Source organism: Pteropus alecto, unplaced genomic scaffold, assembly GCF_000325575.1.
Source record: "Pteropus alecto unplaced genomic scaffold, ASM32557v1 scaffold29, whole genome shotgun sequence".
In the NCBI taxonomy this organism is placed as follows: domain Eukaryota; kingdom Metazoa; phylum Chordata; class Mammalia; order Chiroptera; family Pteropodidae; genus Pteropus; species Pteropus alecto.
In genome coordinates, this window is record NW_006443120.1 from 1,035,717 (window position 1) to 1,056,767 (window position 21,051).

The 21,051-nt window shown below is 35.4% G+C and overlaps 1 pseudogene; it reads left to right on the plus strand.

The window, feature by feature from the left end:
* Window positions 1–21,051, plus strand: part of LOC102898964 — a 93,847-nt pseudogene that overhangs the window by 61,312 nt on the left and 11,484 nt on the right.

The window sequence follows — 21,051 nt, forward strand, 5'->3', positions numbered from 1 at the left end:
TTCAGCAGCAGTCGTAGAAAGGGCCACACATTGAGTTCTTCCACTATCATTATCATCATCAAAACTGACATTTTGCAAAACTGTATCGCAATTACTCAAAAAATTAAAAATAAAATCACCATGTGATCCAGCAATTCCACTTCTGGAATTAAAAGTAGGGTCTTAAAGAGATATTTCCACATTCATGTTCACTGTAGCATTATTCCTAATAGCCAAAAGAAATAGAAGTAGCTCGTGTCCAATCGAAGGATGAATAGCAAAGTATAACGTATACATATGATGGAATATTATTTAGGCTTAAAAAGGAAGAAAATTCTGACACCTGCTACAGTGCGAATGAACCTGGAGAACATTCTACTGAGGAAAATAAACCAGTCACAAAAGGATAAATACTGTATGATTTCACTTATATAAGATATTTAAAGTAGTCAAATTTGTAAAGAAAGAATGATGATTGCCAGGGATTAAAGAAAATGAGTATTTAATAGGTACAGAGTTTCAGTTTTGCAAAATGAAAAACCTTCCAGGGATGTTGGTTGCACAACAATGTGAATGTACTTAATGCCACTGTACTATATACTTAAAAATGATTGAATGGTAAATTTTATATTATATGTACTTTAATATAATTTACATAATAATAATAAACAGACTTTAAAATATTGTTAAAGAGTAACATTTTGCAAATGAGCATACTAGGTGTCAAAAATGGGTTTTCATTGGTAAAACTAGTGACTTAAGTAGCATGACAAATATCAGAAATTCTTTTATTGGTGAAATTAAAGGTATTCAGTGTATGTAGATTCACTAAAATTGCTTAGAAACACTCCCATACTTGCATGAAGGGCAGAAACTAGCACGTGGCCTGAATAGGATGCCTCTAAGTGATACACATGAAGTCTGGCCCTGGTCAGTGCAGGGTGCAGTCTGGAAGCACAGAACCCACCTCTAGGATGCACAGGGCTCGCCTGGACAGACACTTTGTGGTTGGAACCTCTAAAAGGCCGAGAACTGGGGCTTCATTGAGTTGCAGAAAAGATTTATAAACTGTTTTGTACCTGCTTGGGATGAACTTGAGGCTAATACATGTCTGTATAGAAGCATTTCATACTAACCTGATAGCGAGTATGTGAGGAACAGACATCGCTCACCACCCTCAACATGTAGGTGATTCTTTACCAAAATAAAGCTAAAACCTATGAAGAGGGCCTGATTTACTGTGACACCAGTGATGTGTCAGCTTTAAGGATCGTATTCTCAGGCTCTGTATCTAATTTGCTAATCACAGTTTTGTAGTCTTTATCTTAAAAAAATACTCCCAAATTGAATATATTTCAGGCTCAATAATACTTGGCCAGGCTTCCGGCTGGAAAATGTAAGTTGGCTTGGGTCATTACCAACATAGGTTAACTAGAGGTAGTAATCTGGTGCTCTCTCCTCTTTTCTCTTCTTTCTTTGGACCATTTCCCCTTCCTCAACCCATGAGAAGATTAGGGGTAAAACGTGACCTAAGTTCCAGGTAAGATGCTCTGTGTCAGCTTTGTGGAACTAGGTGTGCCCTTCAGGACTAGATAAGATGTGGCTGGGGAAGAGGAGGAAGGAGCCATGGAGAGTGTCCAGGTGAGAACAATAAAAACCTCTGGCACAGGGTCAGTCACCTGGGGACAACTGGTGACATATGTCAGTCACCTGAATGGGGTTAAGGAGCATGGAGATCCTCTGAGGTGATGGGAGATATAGAGAGCCCTAACTATGGTGAAAACAAACCTAACCAACTGAGAGTTTCTCTATGAGCTAGACATGGTGGTGCCACTTTCACACACAGGTTAAAATTATAAGAATGCTACGAAGCAGCATTACTGGGCATAGTAAAGAAATCAGACAACTAGTAGAAATTCAGTCTTTGGAATTGGGTCTGAGTTCAAATCCCTGTTCCATCACTTAGTCACTGTGCTCTTTGGCAAATCAGTCAACATTTTATGGTTTTAATTCCCTCTTCTGAGAGAGGAAGAAATAGTAATTACTTTTTAGGATTATTTTATGTTTTAGGTGAGAATGAAACATGTGAAGTGCCTGCATGTAGCAGCTACTGGATAAATATCAGTAATTACTACCAAGATGCGCTGGAATGCTTTGCTTTTTGGAAGCTATACCAGTAGACAGTAGTTAGGGTGGGATCATGACGACGGAAAAGTCTGCTTTGCTTTCCATAGTTAAGTTACTCAACCCTTTCATTAGGCATTATTTCACTGCGTCACAAACCCAGAACTTTTTATGGGGCTGGAAAAACTGCATTAAGTATTTTTAGTTCAAAATTAGACCTCTATGTTTCTATTATTAAATTTCCTTACTTGGAGTTTGGACCCAATTGTGTGTATTTCTTTTCTACCATCTGGCATCTCTTCCAGCTTTTATAAGCCAGAACCTGACCAAGCCTCTTGGCCATCACCACTGCAACCTTATTTCTGGGTGGGTGTGGATTTTAGGCTAGAACTTTCTTATGCACTACCTCTTTCCTGTTTTATGTGTGTGTGTGGCTACCTGAGATTCCACAAGCAGTTGCCAGGAACCAGGTTACGATCATTCGAGACCAGTAAGCAATGAGCCAGAGATAGGTGAAAGGATTTCTTCTAACCTCCCCAGAAGCCCTGGCAAGAGTACAGCAACCCTAAGACCAATCTACTCCCCTCTATCCCATGTCCTCCCAGAGATATAAAAAGGGGAGCACAGATTGTGAGGTTATACTGGCCTGGGTTTAATCCCCAGTTGCATCATTTAAAGCTGTGTGATTTTGGTCAAAACACTTAAGCTTTCTGAGCCTTATTTACCTACTTGTAAAATGAAGAAAATTGATTCCAGTGAAGATTAAATAAGCTGTAATATGCCTAATAAATACAGTTATCTAAAGAGAACATATCCATGCTAGCTTTTATTATCAAGAATATTCTATACTCTTCCACAATGGGTGCCTGCTTCTCAGTTCCTTTTAGTACTGCTCTCACAAGCAAACCACCACTGAGTTGAAGCTTGAAAGTTTGGGAACTGCAGTGACAATAGAGGATGGGTTAATGACAACCAGAGGACTATGTACCATGAGTATGGCACAAGGAGCTAAAGAACTGATATGGTGGGAAGGGGCGAGGAGCACAGACAGGGTGTTGAGAAAAGCAGATGGTGCTTATTTCACCCTTTCATCTGGAATTGGTTAAGTCACTCTGCAGCCACACTGTTCTTCAAGTCCTGCTAGCATAGCATGGGCAACTATTTCAATTGTAGCTTAACAAGTAATAGTTGCACAACTAGCAAAACTGACTTTATAACACAGTCCATGGAGAAAGAACTATTTTCTATTTTTCTCCTTTGTAAAAATGTGTCCTGTGATATTTACCAACTCCAGGCAGTGCAGAGGTGTCCTGATCTGGGTCTGTCAGGGCTGCCTTCCTGGAACAGCCTAATGCAGATTTGTTTTTCCCTTTGGTGCCCAAACCTTCATTCCAAAGTCAAGGAAAAAGTCAAACGACCTATAATGGATCGGAGGTAGCAACAATAATGGGAATATGCCTGAATCGCTTTTCATATTCTTTTAATTTCAATGCTATATTCTTTTCTCTCTGGCTATGTCTCTGAAATAATTTGAAAACTTATTCCTTTGCTTTTGCCTTTCCCAGTGTCAGACCTTTCCCAGTATCTATGGAGAGCATTCGTATTAAGGAGGAAGGGGATGTGCCCCACTTTTCCTCTCTGCTTTTTGATTTCTTTCTGTTTGGGCCACAGAGGACATTGCAGGAAAGCAAAGATATTATTTTTTATTTATTTATTTTTTTTGCTTCACCCATTGAATATTCATCAGGTGATGGATTCTACCTCAACAATCAGCCAAGGGAATAAAAATAGTTTGCAGCCAGCTCTCTGCCACAGATAGAACTCTCAAGCATTGTAAGGTAGAGTTTTTCCTACAAGGTAAGGTTACGACAAGCAGCTGTGATTTCCCCAGACATAGGCCCGTGCTCAGAGCAGACGCCTGTCAAATCAGCCCCCACTAAGTGGCAAGAGTGATCTCACTTCCTTTCCCTAAAGGTAACTGTCCTCATTACTCTCATTACTGAGCTGAGTGAACCTTGGGTGCATAATAGAATTCTTTTTAAAATATTCATCATATGACAGCTGATATTTCAGCCGTATTTCTAGTAAAACTACATTGGGAAAGGGAAGGTAAGAAGCAAAGCTCAATTAACTTAGTATTTTGCTCACCTTCTGAAACTACTTTTTAAGTCCAAGTCATTAAAAATTCATGAAACCATGTAACATGTTATTCTACTGTGAGCTCTCTGAGCAGGACAGAAGTGGCCACTAATGCACTAGTTGCCCTTCTTGCATACACAGCAGCAGCTGGAGAATCTTCTTTCAGAAATAAATGGAAACTCTCATCATTCCCTGCTACCATCCCAAGTGTATCACTTTGTGCAAGAGGAATCTACATCCCTTTCCAAGCTCTTCGTGGGTCTTAAAAGCAGGCAGACCAGCTTTTTTATGGATTCCAGAAAAAGAGGAAGCCGTGGGTACACAAAAACCCACTTGAAACATGGAGAGTGAGAAAACTTGGAGATGGACACACTTGAAGCCACGTGCTAGTGCTGCCACTTCTCTGAGCTTCAGTTTCCCCGTATATAAAATACACATAGAGTCACAGTGCAAGGATTAGGAATAGCATAGAGAACATACACTACAGAGCTTGTAGCACATCATTGATACTAAATGAAAGGCCTTCCCCATCATGAGAGCAGTACATACTGAGTGGTATGTAGACCACACACATGACACTGTATCACCATAGGCTGCCAACTTGTCCACTGCCCTAATAATGTGCAGACTCCCGAGGTAAAGACCTGTGTCTTGTTCACCTCAGTGCTCAACCTTATCTGGTACATAGAAAAGACTCAATAAAACTCTTAGAAGATAATTATGGTTAATCTACTATAATTATTTATTATTTCTTTATTATTACTCTGTTAATGATTATAATATTTAAATATATAAGAATTATAAAGTGAATGCAAACTAGTCATACTAATATAATAATTATTTATAGTCTTTTTGTGGGAGAAAATAACATTTTTTAAAATAATTTTTTATTTTTTGATTATAATTGACATACAATATTATATAAGTTGCAGATGTACAACATAGTGATTAGACATTTATATAACTTACAAAGTGATCACTCTAATAAATATAGTACCATCTGACACCATATATAGTTATTAAAATATTATCAACTATATTTCCTACTGTGTACTTTACATCCCCATGATTATTTTGTAACTGACAATTTATACTTCTTAATCCTTTCCCTCCTTTCACCTGACCCACCAATTCCCCCTCCATCTGGCAACTTTCCAAATGTTCTTCATATCTCTGAGTTTGTTTATGTTTTGTTTGTTTCTTTATTTTGTTTGTTTTTTTTAGATTCCACATATAAGTGAAGTCATATAGCATTTGTCTTTCTCTGTCTGACTTAATCCACTCGACTCAATGCCCTCTAGGTCCATCCATGTTGTTGCAGATGGCAAGATTTTTTTTTTTTTTTTATGGCTGGGTAATATTTAATTGTACATATGTACCACCTCTTCTTTATCCATCTAGCCATGGATGGACACCCCGGTGTCCATCATATTTTGGCTATTGAAAATAATATGGCAATGAACATATAAATGCACATGTCACTTCAAAGTAGTGTTTTGGGTTTCTTCAGATAAATACCTGGAAGTGAGATTACTGAGTCCTTCTTTGTCTCTAGTTATAGCCTTTGTTTTAGTCTATTTTGTCTGATATAAATATTACTACTCCAGTTTTTTGTTTGTTTCTCTTTTCATGAAAAATCTTTGTTCATCTCTTTTCTTTGAGGATCCTTATAAACAGGATTTTGAACTTTGTATCTGGTAGATTGCTTGTCTCCATTTTGTTTAGTTGTTTTTCTGGAGCTTTGTTCTGTTCTTTCATTTGGAACATGTTTCTTTGTCTCTGCATTTTGACTGCTTTCCAGTATTTGTTTCTATTTATTAGGAAGACCTGCTGTATCCCAGTCTTAGTAGAGTGGCCTTATGTAGTAGGTGTCCTGTGGGGCCCAATGGCACAGTTTACCTGGTCACCTACCCCAGGTGTTCCAAGTGAGTCCCTTTTGTGGTTGGTGTGTGTCCTCCTGTTGTACTTGAGCCATGATTGCTGTTTGCACAATGAGGGGAGGGATTGACCTTTGAACTGATTGGTTATGAGGACTGGTCATGAGTACAGTGGAGGTGCCCTTGTGTAGGCATTGATCCTATAGAATCAAATTTGCTCTAGCAGGGCTCTGGTGTCTACCTAGTCTGTCCTTTACGTGTGCTGTTTGTGGTGGTGGTTGTGTGATTCTCTGGTGTGGTCTGAAGCTAGCCATTGGGTGTGTTGGTTCTGGACCCTCTTGGAATGGGGCTCTGTAGCAGGCCAAAGTCAGTGCTGCCCATGCCCTGTATGGGGCACATGGGTATGGAATCATCCTATCTTTTTTTTTTTTAATCCCTGTTCCTCCTACCAGTCTCATCCTGGCTTCTTCTGTATACATTTAGTTATAAGACTTCTACTCAGCTAGACTTCAAATGATTCTCAATGATAGTTATTCCATAGTTTAGTTGTAATTTTGATGGTTTTGAGAGGAAGCAAGCACAACGAGTACCTATTCTGCCATCTAAACTGGCCAATTGTCATCAACATAATAATTTTTAATCAATATTTTAACAAGAAACTGACCAAACTAATTGTTCTTTAAATTACTATTGCTGCCTGGTCCTAGGCAAGCATAGATTTCACTTCAGAAGAGAACAACTAAAAACAAAAACTGGCCCTTTAAATATTGTCTAAAAATGATTGGATAATTGCATCCTAGTTACTAATGAATATTTGTCCATAGCTCCTAACCCATGCCATAATTTAAAATTTTTCAGTTTGTTTGTCATTTCTCGGTTTGCTGAGGTTTGGTTTTACCTCTGCATCCAAACATTTAGAATCTTATTCGACCTGATCCAAGCCACTCTGGTCTAGAAACAGGCCTTGAAATCCAGCCAGACTGCATTTTTATGCAATATTTCTAGTACTTCTGCTTTCAAAACAAGTTGGTGGAAAGAAAACACTAGACAAGCCCTATTGTGGTATTCCAGAACTTTCCCATTACAGCCTGAAAACTTGGGTCTTATTCAATGAATTGTGAGATACAACTAAGAAAAATAAACATAATACTTTTTAACATTTGTCTAACATTTTATGGTCTGTGTGTAGCTAGTATTTAATGCACTTTATACATACTATCTATTGAATCCTCTAAACAACCCTGTGAAAAAGGAATGTTCTCCTTTTTGCAAAGAATTCTTTTACAGGGAAGTAAGTGTGCCAAGCCCAGGTTCTTGGGGGTTTTTTTTTGTTATTGTTTGTTAGTTTGTTTTTGTTTTGTTTTGTTTTGTTTTGTTTTTGTTTTAGGACAAATTTTATGGCTACCATAGAATTTTATCATCGGTACATGATTAGTTCTGAATACAATACCTTTTTCAGACTGCACAGGGAGCTCAGGATCAAGAAGTCATTATGAGAAATATAGGTAGGCTTCAGAGGCAGAGGGAATCATTTTTATTGATATAATCCTAATAGTTTAACATAAAACTAGGATACCAAACTCATCATTGTATTTACAGACCCAAATCATAGAATTGCCCCAACATCTAGATATTCTCTCCCACTGATTATAGAGTGAAAAAGATAAGTTACCCCCAAGATTCTAATTTTAGTTATTACATAGCATGTTATCTTATGTACTCATCTGGGAAGTGTGTGGGGGTAGGGGAAGCAGGTAATGTGAGCTCTGCCATGAAGAATAGGGTCAGAAAGGCAATAATTTGACAAAGGCAGAGCTGTGACTATAGCTCAGGGCTCTGATTCCTGGGTCTATGCTATTTCTCTGTATCATACATATTCTATATATGTTATAAATATTATTACACTATGAATACCATTAAAACACCTTGTTTTTTAAAAAATCAATTACAGAAGTTTAGGTATACCATATATCATTAAAAGAAGTAGCCTAGTTTAAGTCATCTTATAGTGTGTTCCATGTAATTACAGTGCATTTTATCTGTACCTTGAAGTGAAACAACAGTTAAGCAATGTTGATACTAGGCCTATACCCTTAAACTAAATAATGAATAACAATTTACATTGACTACAAATTAAACAAATTAATGAAGATTGAAGGAGCTGGTATATTCCAGGCCTCAATAAGTTTAACCTCTTATTCAAGAGGCACAATTGTGTAGTAGTTAGTCACAGCTCTGAATCCAGACTGTCTGGATTTAATCCTTATATCTACTCACAGGTTCCTATGTTGGGTAGTTAAACTCTCTGTCTGTTTTCTCATCTGTGAAATAGAGATATTAATGTTACCTACCTCATGTAAGTGTTGTATTACTGAATTAAATCATGCAAAGTCCTGGAATAGTCTTTAGCACATAGTAAGCACAATATAAACTTTTGCTATGAATATTGAGTACATTGATCCTCTAAATAAGTAATCACTGCCTTCTCGTTTTAGGCAGAGACATGATGATCTCTGTTGCTTATATGTGCATATTTTTTATCCCCAGTGAGAATATACATTCTCTGAGGGCAAAGGTGGTTTTTCATTAATTCGGTCCCCCAAAATGCCTAGCAAACTGGCAGGTAATTAATAAATATTCATAGAATTTTAAAATCTTATACTGCCACATATCGACTCAAAAATCTCCAATGATTTCTGTTGTCCAGAAATCAAATCTGACCTTCTCAGCAAGGCAGCTAGGTCTCATGAGGCATGATGTTTCTTGATCCAATTCTGCACCAGCTGGTTCACTCACCCAATCCTAAGCATGAGAAGCAGTTCCCACCTTTGCTTAGTTTTCTTCCTAGACCTGAGTATGCTTCCTCCTGTGCTCCTGTTTTCTTTTTGTAGTGTCTGTCTGGCTTTGGTTTCAGGGTAATGCTGGTCTTGTAAAATGAGTTAGAAAGTGTTTTCTTCTCTTCAAATTTTAGAAAGTTTGAGAAATTGATATTAATTTGTGTTTAAATGTTTGGTAGAATTTATCAGTGAAGCTATTAGGTCCAGGACTTTTTCTGTTAGGAGATTTTTTTTTTTAATTACTGATTTAATATTTTTCTTAGTTACAGATCTATTCAGACTGTCTATTTCTTTGTGATTTTATATTTCTAGGAGTTTGTCCATTTCGTTTAGGTTATCCAATTTGTTGGTATACAATGATTTATAATACTCTTATAAATATTTTTGCTTAGCTTATCTACCTAAAGATTATTTTGTTGGTCTTTTCAAAGAACCAATTTTTGGTTTCATTAATTGTCTGTAATTTTTTTTTCTCTTATTTATCTCTGCTCCTTCTGCTAGCTTTTTATTTAGTTTGTCCTTTTTCTAGTTCCTTAAGTTGTAAAGATAGGTTGCTAATTTGAGATCTTTCTTGTTTTTAACTATGTCTTTATAGCTACAACCCCTCCCCCTTTAAAATGCTTTCATTGTGCCCCATAGGTTTTTATATTTTATTTTCATTCTTCTCTAAGTATTTTGTAATTTCCCTTGTAATTTCTTATTTGATTTTGCTTTATTAAAAGTGTGTCATTAATTTATACAGTTTTGTGAGTTTTTCAGTTTTCCTTTTGTTGTTTATTTTTTATTTCATCCCATTTTATTCAGAAAAGATACATTATATAATGCCCATTTCTCAAAGTATATTGACATGGGTTCCAGTCAAGACAGTGAAGTAGGAAACATAGAGTTTGCCTCCTCTCATGACCACATCAAAATTATAAAAAAAAAATAGAACAATCATGATTGAGAATTGCCTGAAGTCGAGCTTAATAGAAATCCTGTAACTAAGAAAACACAGAAAAAGCCAGGATGAGACTGTTAGGAGGAGCAGAGATACAAAATGGGCTAATCTCACATCCACATGTGGCAGTGGAGGTGTCCCAGCCCACAACAGGTTCTCTGGTCCAGGTTTCCAGTGCTAAAAAGAGAAGTTCCCAGTGAAAACCAGTCTACATTGTGGCTGAGTGAGAAGGAACCCTTTTGGAGTCCCAGATGTTCCTCTTACAGGGACTACACACAGACTACCCATTGGTGGACTCACTTTCTCTGAGCTCCAGCACTGGGAGAACAGCTCAAAAGGTGCCAGGGACATACAAAAAGGAAATAAACTGTCTGTCTTCAAGGCAAACAGAACAAAGCTCCAGAAAAACAATTAAACAATGAGATGAGCAATCTACAAGATATAGAGTTCAAAACACTAGTTATAAGGATGCTCAATGATCTCAGTGAAAACTTTAACAAAGATAGAAAAACATAAAAATAGAGATAGAAATCATAAAATGTACCAATCAGAAATAAAGAATGCAACAACTGAAATGAAGAATACATTAGAGGGAATCAACATTAGACTAGATGAGGCACAGGATTGAATCAGTTATTTGAAAGTGAAGGTAATAGAAAACACTTAATCAGAACAGCAACAAAAAATAAACATCCAAAAAAAAAAAGTGAGGTTAGTTTAAGAGTCCTCTGAAAAAAAATCAAGTGTACCAACATTCACATCATAGGGGTACCAGAAGGAGAAGAGAGGGAGCAAGGAATTGAAAACCTATTTGAAGAAATAATAATGAAAAATTTCTTTCCTAACCTGGTGAAAAAAATAGACATACAAGTCCAGGAATCACAAAGGGTCCAAAACAAGATGACTCCAAAGAGGCCCACACCAAGACACATCATAATTAAAATGCCAAAGGTTAAATACAAGGAGAGAATCTTAAAACAGCAAGAGAAAAACATCTAGTTACCTACAAGAGAGCTTCCATAATATTGTCAGCTGATTTTTCAATAGAATCTTTTCAGGCCAGAAGAGATTGGCACAAAATATTCAAAGTGATGAAAAGCAAGGATTACTCTACCCAGCAAGGCTATCATTTATAATCAAATAAAAGATAAAGAGTTTCCCAGCCAGAAAAAAGCTAAAGGAGTTCATTACCACCAAAACTGTAACAAGAAATGTTAGACACTTTTTTAAGAGTAAAAAGATAAAAATGATGAAAAAATATGAATAATAAAATGGCAATAACTATTTATTTGTCAATAATTACTTTAGATATAAATGGATTAAATGCTCCAATGAAAAGACATAGGTTAACTGAATAGATAAGAAAACAAGACCCTCATATATGCTACCTACAAGATACTTCAGATTGAAAGACCTACACAGACTAAAAGTAAAGGGATGGGAAAAGATAGCTCATGAAAATGGAAACAAATAAACAAAAAGCTGGGATAGTAATATTTATACCAGACAAAATACGCTTTAAAACAAAGACTATATCAAGAGACAAAGGAAGACGTAGTAATCCTACTTCTGGGTATTTAACTGAATGATCCCAAATACTACTTTGAAGGGATATGTGCTTTCATATGTTCATTGCACCATTATTTACAATAGTCAAAATATGGAGGCAACCTGGCTATCTATCAGTGGATGAATGGATAAAGAAGAGGTGGTACATATATACAATGGAGTATTACTCAGCCATTAAAAAGAACTAATTCTTACCCCTTGCAACGTCATGAATGGATCTAGAGGGTATCACGCTGAGTGTAGTGAGTTAGGCAGAGAAAGATAAATGCCATATGATTTCACTTATATGTGGGATCTAAAGAACAAAACAAACAAACAAACTGTAACAAACTCATAGATACAAAGAACATTTTGATGGTTGCCATATGGGAGGGGGTTTAGGGGACTGTGAAAAAAAAGAAGAATGGATTAAGAAGTACAAATTGGTAGTTACAAAATAGTCGCAGGAATGTGAAGTATAGTGTAAGGAATATGGTCAATAATATTGTAATAACTATATATGGTATCAGATGGATACTATATTTACTGGGGTGATCACTTCATAATCACTATGATGTACACCTGAAACTAATATAACATTGTATGTTAACTGTAACTGAAAAATTTAAAAAATTTTTCAAAAATATATATTGACACAATATATGGCCTAACATATGACCTATCGTGAAAAACATACCGTGTACCCTTGATAAAAATGTGTATTCTGTTGTTGTTGGGTGGTGTTCTACATATGTCTGTTAAATCTAATAGCTTATTGTGGTTTTTGTTTGTTTGTTGTTTATTTGTTTGTTTTGACTTATGAATGTTTTTATAAGGGATTGTTTGGGAAATGGCACTGTGGATGGTTATGCCCCACCAGGGCACTGTCCATTCTAATCTCCCTGGAATAGCTTCTGGAGCTTTTTCTTTTTCTTGGAGCTGCCTCTTCAGGTCCACTGCTGAGCAGTTCCTCCTTAAAGAGAATTTCCTCTTTTTCTTGGGGACACTCCTGTTTCCTGCCTCTTCAGAGTCACTAACTGGTTCCTCTTTGGAGAAAGATTTCGTCCTCTTGGGAAGACTTCCACTGCTAGCTGTTTCTTCTAAATCACTACTAATCAGCTCCTCCTTGGAAAAAGATTTCTTTTTGGGGGGTTTGGCTAAAGAGACAGGTGGGATATTAAAACATATTTTAATATCTCACTCACAATAATAAATAATTTCCTTTTGTGTGTATTCTATAGCTATTTTATTTATAGTTACCCTAGAAATTACATTTAATACTCTAAAATTATAATACTCTAATTTAATTTTATAACTTGAATTCCAATAACATACAAAATCTTCCTTACAACTCTGGCTCCACCCCCTTTTCATTGTTGATGTCCCAAAATTACATCATTATGCATCCTCTGCCTAAAAACATTAGCTAACAATTCTTTTATGTGCATTAGTCTTAAATTATTTAGAAAACAAGATTGGAAGTTACAAACCAATTACAGTACTACTAGCTTTAATACTAATGATTATTTTTTTAATGTATTAATCTCTTAAATCACGTAGAAAACAAAAAGTATATTATTGTAACAATAATACTAGATTCATAATCGCCCCTATATTTATCATTTTGAAGTCTTTATTTCTCCATAAAGCTCCAAATTACTGGCTAGTATCCTTTCACTTTACTTTAAAGGCCTCCCCTGAGCATTTTTTGCATGCCATGTCTACTGGTCACGAACCACATCAAATTTATTTATCTGAGAATGTCTTAATTTCTCCCATAATGTTTGAAGAACAGTTTTTACTAGATATTGAATAATTAGTTAACAGGATTTTCTTTTAATTTTAGCACTTCGAATATATTATCCCACTGTCCTCTGGCCTCCAAAGTTTCTGATAAGAAATGGCAGATAATATTATTGAGGATCTCTTGTATGTGATGGTATCCTTCTCCCATTTTGCCTTCAAGACCTTTGTGTTTTGCTTTTGAAAGTTTGATTATAACGTGTCTCACTGTGAGTCTTTTTGAATTCCTCTTAACTAGAGCTCATTGAGATTCTTGGATGTTTATGTTCATTTCTTTCATAAAATTTGAAAAATATTTAGCCATTATTTCTTCCAATATTCTCTCTGTACCTTTCTCTCTCATTTATTCTTCTGGGACTCCTACAATGTTCATGTTGACTTCTTTGATGATGTTCTATTGATACTTTAGGCTCTGTTCATGTTTCTTCAATCTTTTCTTTCTGTTTGTCAGATTCAATAATTTCCATTGTCTTATCTTTAAGTTTATTGATTCCTTCTTCTAGCTGCTCAAATCTGCCTTCGAATCCCTCTAGTCAATTTTTTTGTTTTAATTATTGCACTTCTCAGCTCCAGAATTTATTTTTTGTTTCTTTTTAGGTTTTCTGTTTATTGACATTTTCATTTTGTTCACACATCATTTTCTTGACTTTCTCCATATCGTCCTTTAGTTCTTTGATTACCTTTAAGAAAATTGTTTTAAGTCCTTGCCTAATAGATCTGCCATTAAGTCTTTCACAAACAGTTTAGTTTCAATTGATTTATTTTTTTCCTTTCAATGAGCCATTCTTTTCTATTTCTTTGTATGCTGTGTGATTTTTTGTTGAACACTAGATATAGGAATTTAATAATGTGGTAACTCTGGAAATCAGATTCTTCCTCTTCCCCAGAGTCTGCAGGACTTTGTTGTTGTTGTTGTTGTTGTTGTTGTTTGGTTTTTTTCAATTGTCATAGTCTATCTCTGTGCCAAGTATAAGCCTGAGGTGTAAACTTAATGTCTTCTCAGATGTTTTCTGAGCCTTTCCCTGTATTCGTGTCATAATTTTCTATTTTTTCTTATATATGCAGTTCCTTTTAATATTCTAGTTTTTACTGTCTGGACTCCAAAAGAGAAAAAAAGCAAAAAAATAAAAAATAAATAAGGGAAAAGTGGAAGAGCACAAGATTATTAAATCCCCTGGAACTCACTTCAGCAGCCTGAAGAAGGGGGCTTGCTACAATGGGGGAAAATGAAACAACTATAACTGTCTATACCTCTGTGATCAGAAGCAGCAATCAATAATCACAACACAGATTCCCAATATTTATAGGACAAGGTCATTTTTGTTTACCTTGGCTCCCATAAGCTGTGTGCAAGATGCTCCAGAAACATGTTCACAGCAGCCTGCTCTGTGGCTAGTGGTGAGGTATGGGTAGCTACTACTATTCTAAGAGCTGGAATTGATTTAAAATAATCTCAGTTTACCAACCAAGTCATCAATGCTTCAACAGAGTCTGGAGTTCCAATATGGGTACATCAGACAGATTCTGCCAATGCAATTCTTGTTTAGGTAGGGAGACATATTCCTGATGTTTCCTACTCTGTCATCTTCCCTGAATTCTCTCTAATGTTTATTTTTCAGCTGACTATCTCCTTGATAAATTATTAGTGGGGGGGGGAGCACAGACATTTTCCATCTTGATCACTATTTGGAGCCCCAGAATAGTTCCTAGCACATATTAGAGGCTCAGTATATTAGTTATCTATTGCTGGGTAAAAGTATTCTTCCCCCAAAACTTGCTTGCTGAAAACAAAAATAATTAATTATCTCTCATGGATTCTGTGGGCCAAGAACTCAGGAGCAGCTCATCTAATGTTTTTGGCTCAGGTATCCCTAGAGGTTGCAGCAGGTGTCAACCGGGATCACAGGGACCCGAAGACTCTACAAAGCTGAAGGATCCACTTCTAATGTAGCTCATTCAACTGGCTGGCAAGTTTGTTCTGGTTTTTGACAGGAGGCCTCAGTGCTTCTCACGTGAACCTCTCCAGAGGGATGATAGAATGTTCTTTCAGCAGAAGGCTAGATCCCCCCAGATGAGCAATCCAGGAGACCAAAGCAGATGCTGCAATGTTTGTTATGACCCACAGTGTCTAGGATGCTGTCTGTTACAGTCAATAGAAAATTGTTTTTGGTTGAGTGTCTTCTCTTTAACTAGTTTATATGTTCTTTGAAAGAAGAAACTGTCATATCTTCCTTGTAAGATCTTGCATAGTTTTTTTTTTACCTAGTAATTACTCAGATCTTTAATGTATTCAGAATTAATAGAAAGATATTTGCTAGTAAATTTTCATCAACCAAATCATAACTTAATTTTTAGAGTTTCATTGGACAATTATTTTATTCAGATGAATAATGTTTGAGTAAATAAAATGCCCATTTTCAAAATTCTTTAAACAAGCTGGGAATTTGATAGACACTATCAGAAACAAGTTGCATACAATCTCATTTAGCTACCAAGTGTATCACTTTATGATTTTCTTATTTAAGTGTTATGTCTACATGTTTGAGGTTTTCATTTGCTTGTTTTGGCATAAACTCAGTGTTTCTAGACCACCGATACTCCTAAAGACCAAAATTAATTGCTAGTTTTATAGTTTTATGTCCCTAAATGATAGGAAAACAAGATTGTTTCAAATTATGAATTAAATTATTAATTAAAGTACAAAATGATCTGTTGTTTGTAGTTACTGAAGTGATGGCAACTTGTCTTAGCAGAGGGAGGAAGAGCAATCAGAGCAAGGGAGAAAGTCCTATGATGCTAAGAGTGAATCAACAATCCAGACAGACAAATAAAAGTGTTCTGGGTCTTTTGATACCAGGTAATATACAAGTCAAGCCTGGAAAAGGGAAAAGGAGCCTCTGTTAAGAGAGTGGCAGCTTTGTTATGTCAGCTCTTCACACATTTGCACAAGGATGTCTCAACATGTCTTCAGGAATAGAGAATGCTTTGTCCCTTTGGGTCACGGCTTTGTTGGTTGTTGAAGTTAGATGATATCATTAAGCATCCCAGAGTTGCTGGAATGGAGAGCACAAAAATCTAAACTATAACGCTACCAAAAAGACTTATTTCCATGTCCTTTATGACTATCACATCCCTGCACACACATTGCTTGAGATCACAAATTTGGGTGCCATGTTTGCTGAAGCAGAAGGAACTGCACGGCTATTATAATTGAGTAGAGGTCCTGAACTGTTCTTTAAAGTTTTTGTTGTTTCTGAAGACTTAAGACCATCTTAACAAATACTTTCTCCCATCTCGAAATAGATAAATATCTAATTCCATTTATTTAAATTATCACATTCCCCATTTTGTTCAATCCGAACTTATTCTAATGCTAGAATTTGTGAATATTGATAAATAATTCATAATTTAACATTTAGGTACATAATTTCTATCAATTTACTTTTAAACTCTATATTAGCTTTCTTTGAAATGAATTTCAGTTTAGGTATAGTAAAAAAGCATTTGATAGGGAGTCAAAAAACCTAAATCCAAATACCAAATTTGCTACATATTTTTCTTGCAATCATGAATTTATCACTTAACTTCTCAGAGTATCATCTCAATTCCATTCTATGTAAGTGAGGATAATCCTATTGCCCTCTGTACTTCAGATGATTGATGTGAAAATCTAGAGCATTATGTAAAAGCTCCTAGTAACAGAAGTGTTTTACAAGAGTGATATATGTTAATATTTTTGTCTTACACCTAAGATACGGAAGCACAATGCTTTCATTCACATCCAATGTGTCCTATGTTTTCTACTACCACCACCACCACCACCACCACCACCACCACCACCACTTAACCCTGAAAAGGTAAGTCATCATGTTAATTGATCTTTTATAAGTTTCTGATTTTATAGATATAAGTCCATGGTTCAAATAATTTGACCCTGGTGTAGACCGTCAGCTAGTGATACCCCTTCAAAGCCTTGGTCATAATACATTACTAACGATTTGAGAGGGTGGAAATATATATATATATAAATTTAATTATAAAAATTTAGTGTTTAATTATCACAGATCCAGTTTTAATCCCAAATGATGTGAGATGAGACTGTTTTATAGCTCCTTCTTTCTCCATATCTAAATAATTTGATGAAGTTTTAGATTAATTAGAGATGTTTTCACTACTGTGAATGCGAAATGGTCTCAAGAAAAAAAAATGGACCCGATATCTAATTACCATCAAAAAGAATAAGTCAACAAAAGTAATTTAAAAAATCATAATTTGAGGCATACCATATTCATTGTTGAAATTAAATAGGTTAAAAAACTCCACACTAGTGGCTAGAGGCTAGTTTAGTTTCTTTGTGGTACATTGGGCAGTTAATTCCCAGTGTAGGGAGGCAGGATTACTCAAAATGAACTGTTCCACAAGAATCATGTCCAGTTTCTTCCATGCTCAGGCTGGCCAATTGGCAAGACTTCTCCCCTTGACATATTCCAGGCCTCAGTTATCTCTTCCATGATCTCTAGCATGGAACAGTTGTGTTTTAACCAATGAGGCAGATCCTATGCTGCTACATCAGGAAAATGTAGCCCCAGCCCAATTCCACAATAGAGTGAGAATGGCTTTTTCATCGAGGAAATATTCAGCTGGAGCTCCTCAGCCTTCACAAAGAAATATCAGCTTTGCCATCTGTGTGTCTGTGTCTGATAAATTAGGATGTCCCTTGAATCAGTGGCAGTGGCTCTGCCCTGCAGGCACTTGCCAAAGAATTCAGGCTTGAAATCTCTGCTCAGTGTTGCTAAAAGCCCATGAAAACAAATGATATTTCAGAAAGAAATTGTTTGAAGTCCCTTGCTTAGAGATCTACACAATATATTCCTATTGTAATTTAGTACCAAGAAAAAGTCTATTTCACCTGATAAATTGCCATGTTTTATTTTATCAGGAAAATGGAAATATAAAACACATCTGTGCCTTGGTAAAAATGTGTTTAAAGGTATATTCAGTGTTTAATATAAAAACAGCCTACAATATTAATTTCATTCCCCCTTCTCGCTCTATGGTGTTTAGTTTTTATTCAGATATTCCTAGTGTACATAAATGTAAATAGAAGGGAGCAGGAAAAGAGGAAGACCAAATATGAGAATGGATTGACTCCATAAAAGAAGCCATAGGCATGAGTTTACAGGAGCTGAGTAGGACTGTTGAGGACAGGATATTGTGGACAGCACTTATTCATAGAGTAACCAGAAGTTGGAGCTGAGTCAATGGCATATGACACACATGTAAATGTACACACACACATGCAGACATAATTGTCATCATCATTATGACAATCATCATACATTTTTAGAAGTGGGTAAATTAAATATAAATTACAAATAAATGTATCTTACAATTTCAAGCCTTTACCATACATGGTATAGTAAGGCCTGAAAACATAAGAACAATGTATATATTATTTGGGTTAAAAATATTCTGTTTCTCCTGAAAGCAAACTCTTAAACTTGACTTGACTAATTTCTACTTATTCTTCAAGAGTCATCTCTGTAGTCATCTCTAAGAAACTTTTCAACTACCCAGAACCCCAGCCATAGTCGGAACCTATGCCCTGTAGCCCATGGAGTCTTTTAGGACCTTGACTGTCGTCTGTTGTAACCTATGAGCCTCCTGAGAACCAGAAGCTCTGTCTTTGCTCTCATGCTTCAGTATCTAGTATAGGATCTAGCATATATAATAATGACATAAAAATGAATATAAAAATTCTTACATTTCTTCTCCTAACAGTAAGAAACAACTTTGTGAAGAAGATAATAGCTAGAGACCAAAATCTGGTTTTAAAACTTAAATTATAAAATTATATGCTGAAATCAAAGAGCTTCTTTGTATGTTGTTCAAACATCAATCTCAATCTTGTTCATTTGAAAAGGAAAATTGGTGTGATTATTAAGTACTACACACTTCATATTTTTAAACTGATGTTATCACTATATAGACATACATATATACATATATATGTATGTATATAGTAAAAAATATAGTGTAAAAGCTTGCTAACTGGAAAAAAATGAATTTTAAACATGATTATCTTTTTAATTTAGAAAACATTATGAAATTAAGTCTTTTGCAGAAACAAAATAAAAATATTCATGTTGGATTCTTTAAGAGATTGAACCTCACCTCGTTTCATTTTAAAATGAATATTTTGGCCAAACGTAATCTACAATCCAGTGTAGAATTATCCAACAGTCTTAATATTTACCAAAAATTAGAAGAAGCTTTGATCATAGGAAAACAGACACACACACACACACACACACACACACACACACACACACACACACACTGTTAGTGTGTTTGCAATTTGGTACAGCCACAATGGAAAATAGTTTGGAGGTTCCTCAAAAAATTTAAAATAGAACTACCTTATGACTCAGCAATTCCACTTCTGGATATTTATCCAAAGAAATCCAAAACACTATTTGAAAAGATACATGCATCCCTATGTTCACTGTAGTGCTATTTACAATAGCCAAGAAATGGAAGCAACCCTACGTGCCTGACAATAGATGGCCGGATAAAAAAAAGAGGTGGTACATATACACAATGAAATATTACTCGGCCATAAAAAATGAACTCTTACCACTTGTGGCAACATGGACTTAAAGGATATTATGCTAAGTGAAATAAGTCAAAGAAAGACAAATACCATATGATCTTACTTATATATTAAATCTAAAGAACAATGGAAACAAACAAAATAGAAACAGATTTATAGATACAGAGAACAAACTGCCGGTTGCCAGATGGAAAGGGGTTGGGGACTGGGTGAAAACCATAAAAAGATTAAGAAATACAAATTGATAGTTACAAAATTGTCACAGGGATGTGAAGAACAACATAGGGAATATAGTCAATAATATTGTAATAACTATGTATAGTGCTAGGTGGGTACTAGACATAATCAGAGGGAGCACTTTATAAATTATATAAATGCCTAACAACTATGCTGTATACCTGAAACTAATAAACAATATCATTGTTATTCCTATTTAAAAAAAAAAAAAAAGAAAGAAAACACACAGAGCAAATAGGCCATGGGAGAAAAGTGAGATGGTTAATAAAATCAGAAGATGAGATGCTAAGATTGTATTTATTTTTCCAAGCTTTTGATATTAGATATTAGCTAAATCATGAAATAGCTAAATCATGAAAGCAATTTAAATGGCCACTGAATGGACAAAGAGATAAAGGAAATATGTTATATACACATAATAGAAGAGAATTCAGCCTTTAAATAGGAAATTTTGACATTTGCTACAACATGAATGAACCTAGAGAACATTTTGTTAAGTGAAATAAGGCAAACATAGAAGGATAAATACTACATGACATGTCTTTTTGTGGAATCTAAAATAGTCTAACTCATAGAATTAGAGAGTAGAATAGTGGTTACCAGGGCTGAGGGGAGGGGGAAATGGGGAGGCATTAGTTTAAGGGTATAAACTTTCAGTTACGCAGGATAAATGAGTCCTATAAATCTGCTGTATAGCATAAAGCCTACAGTTAACAATACTGTATTGTAGACTCAAAATTTGCTAAGGAAATATATCTTATGTTAAGTGCTCTTAGCACAAAATAATAATAATAATAATAATAATAATAAGTTTAAGGGTAAACTTTCAGTTACGCAGGATAAATGAGTCCTATAAATCTGCTGTATAGCATAAAGCCTACAGTTAACAATACTGTATTGTAGACTCAAAATTTGCTAAGGAAATATATCTTATGTTAAGTGCTCTTAGCGCAC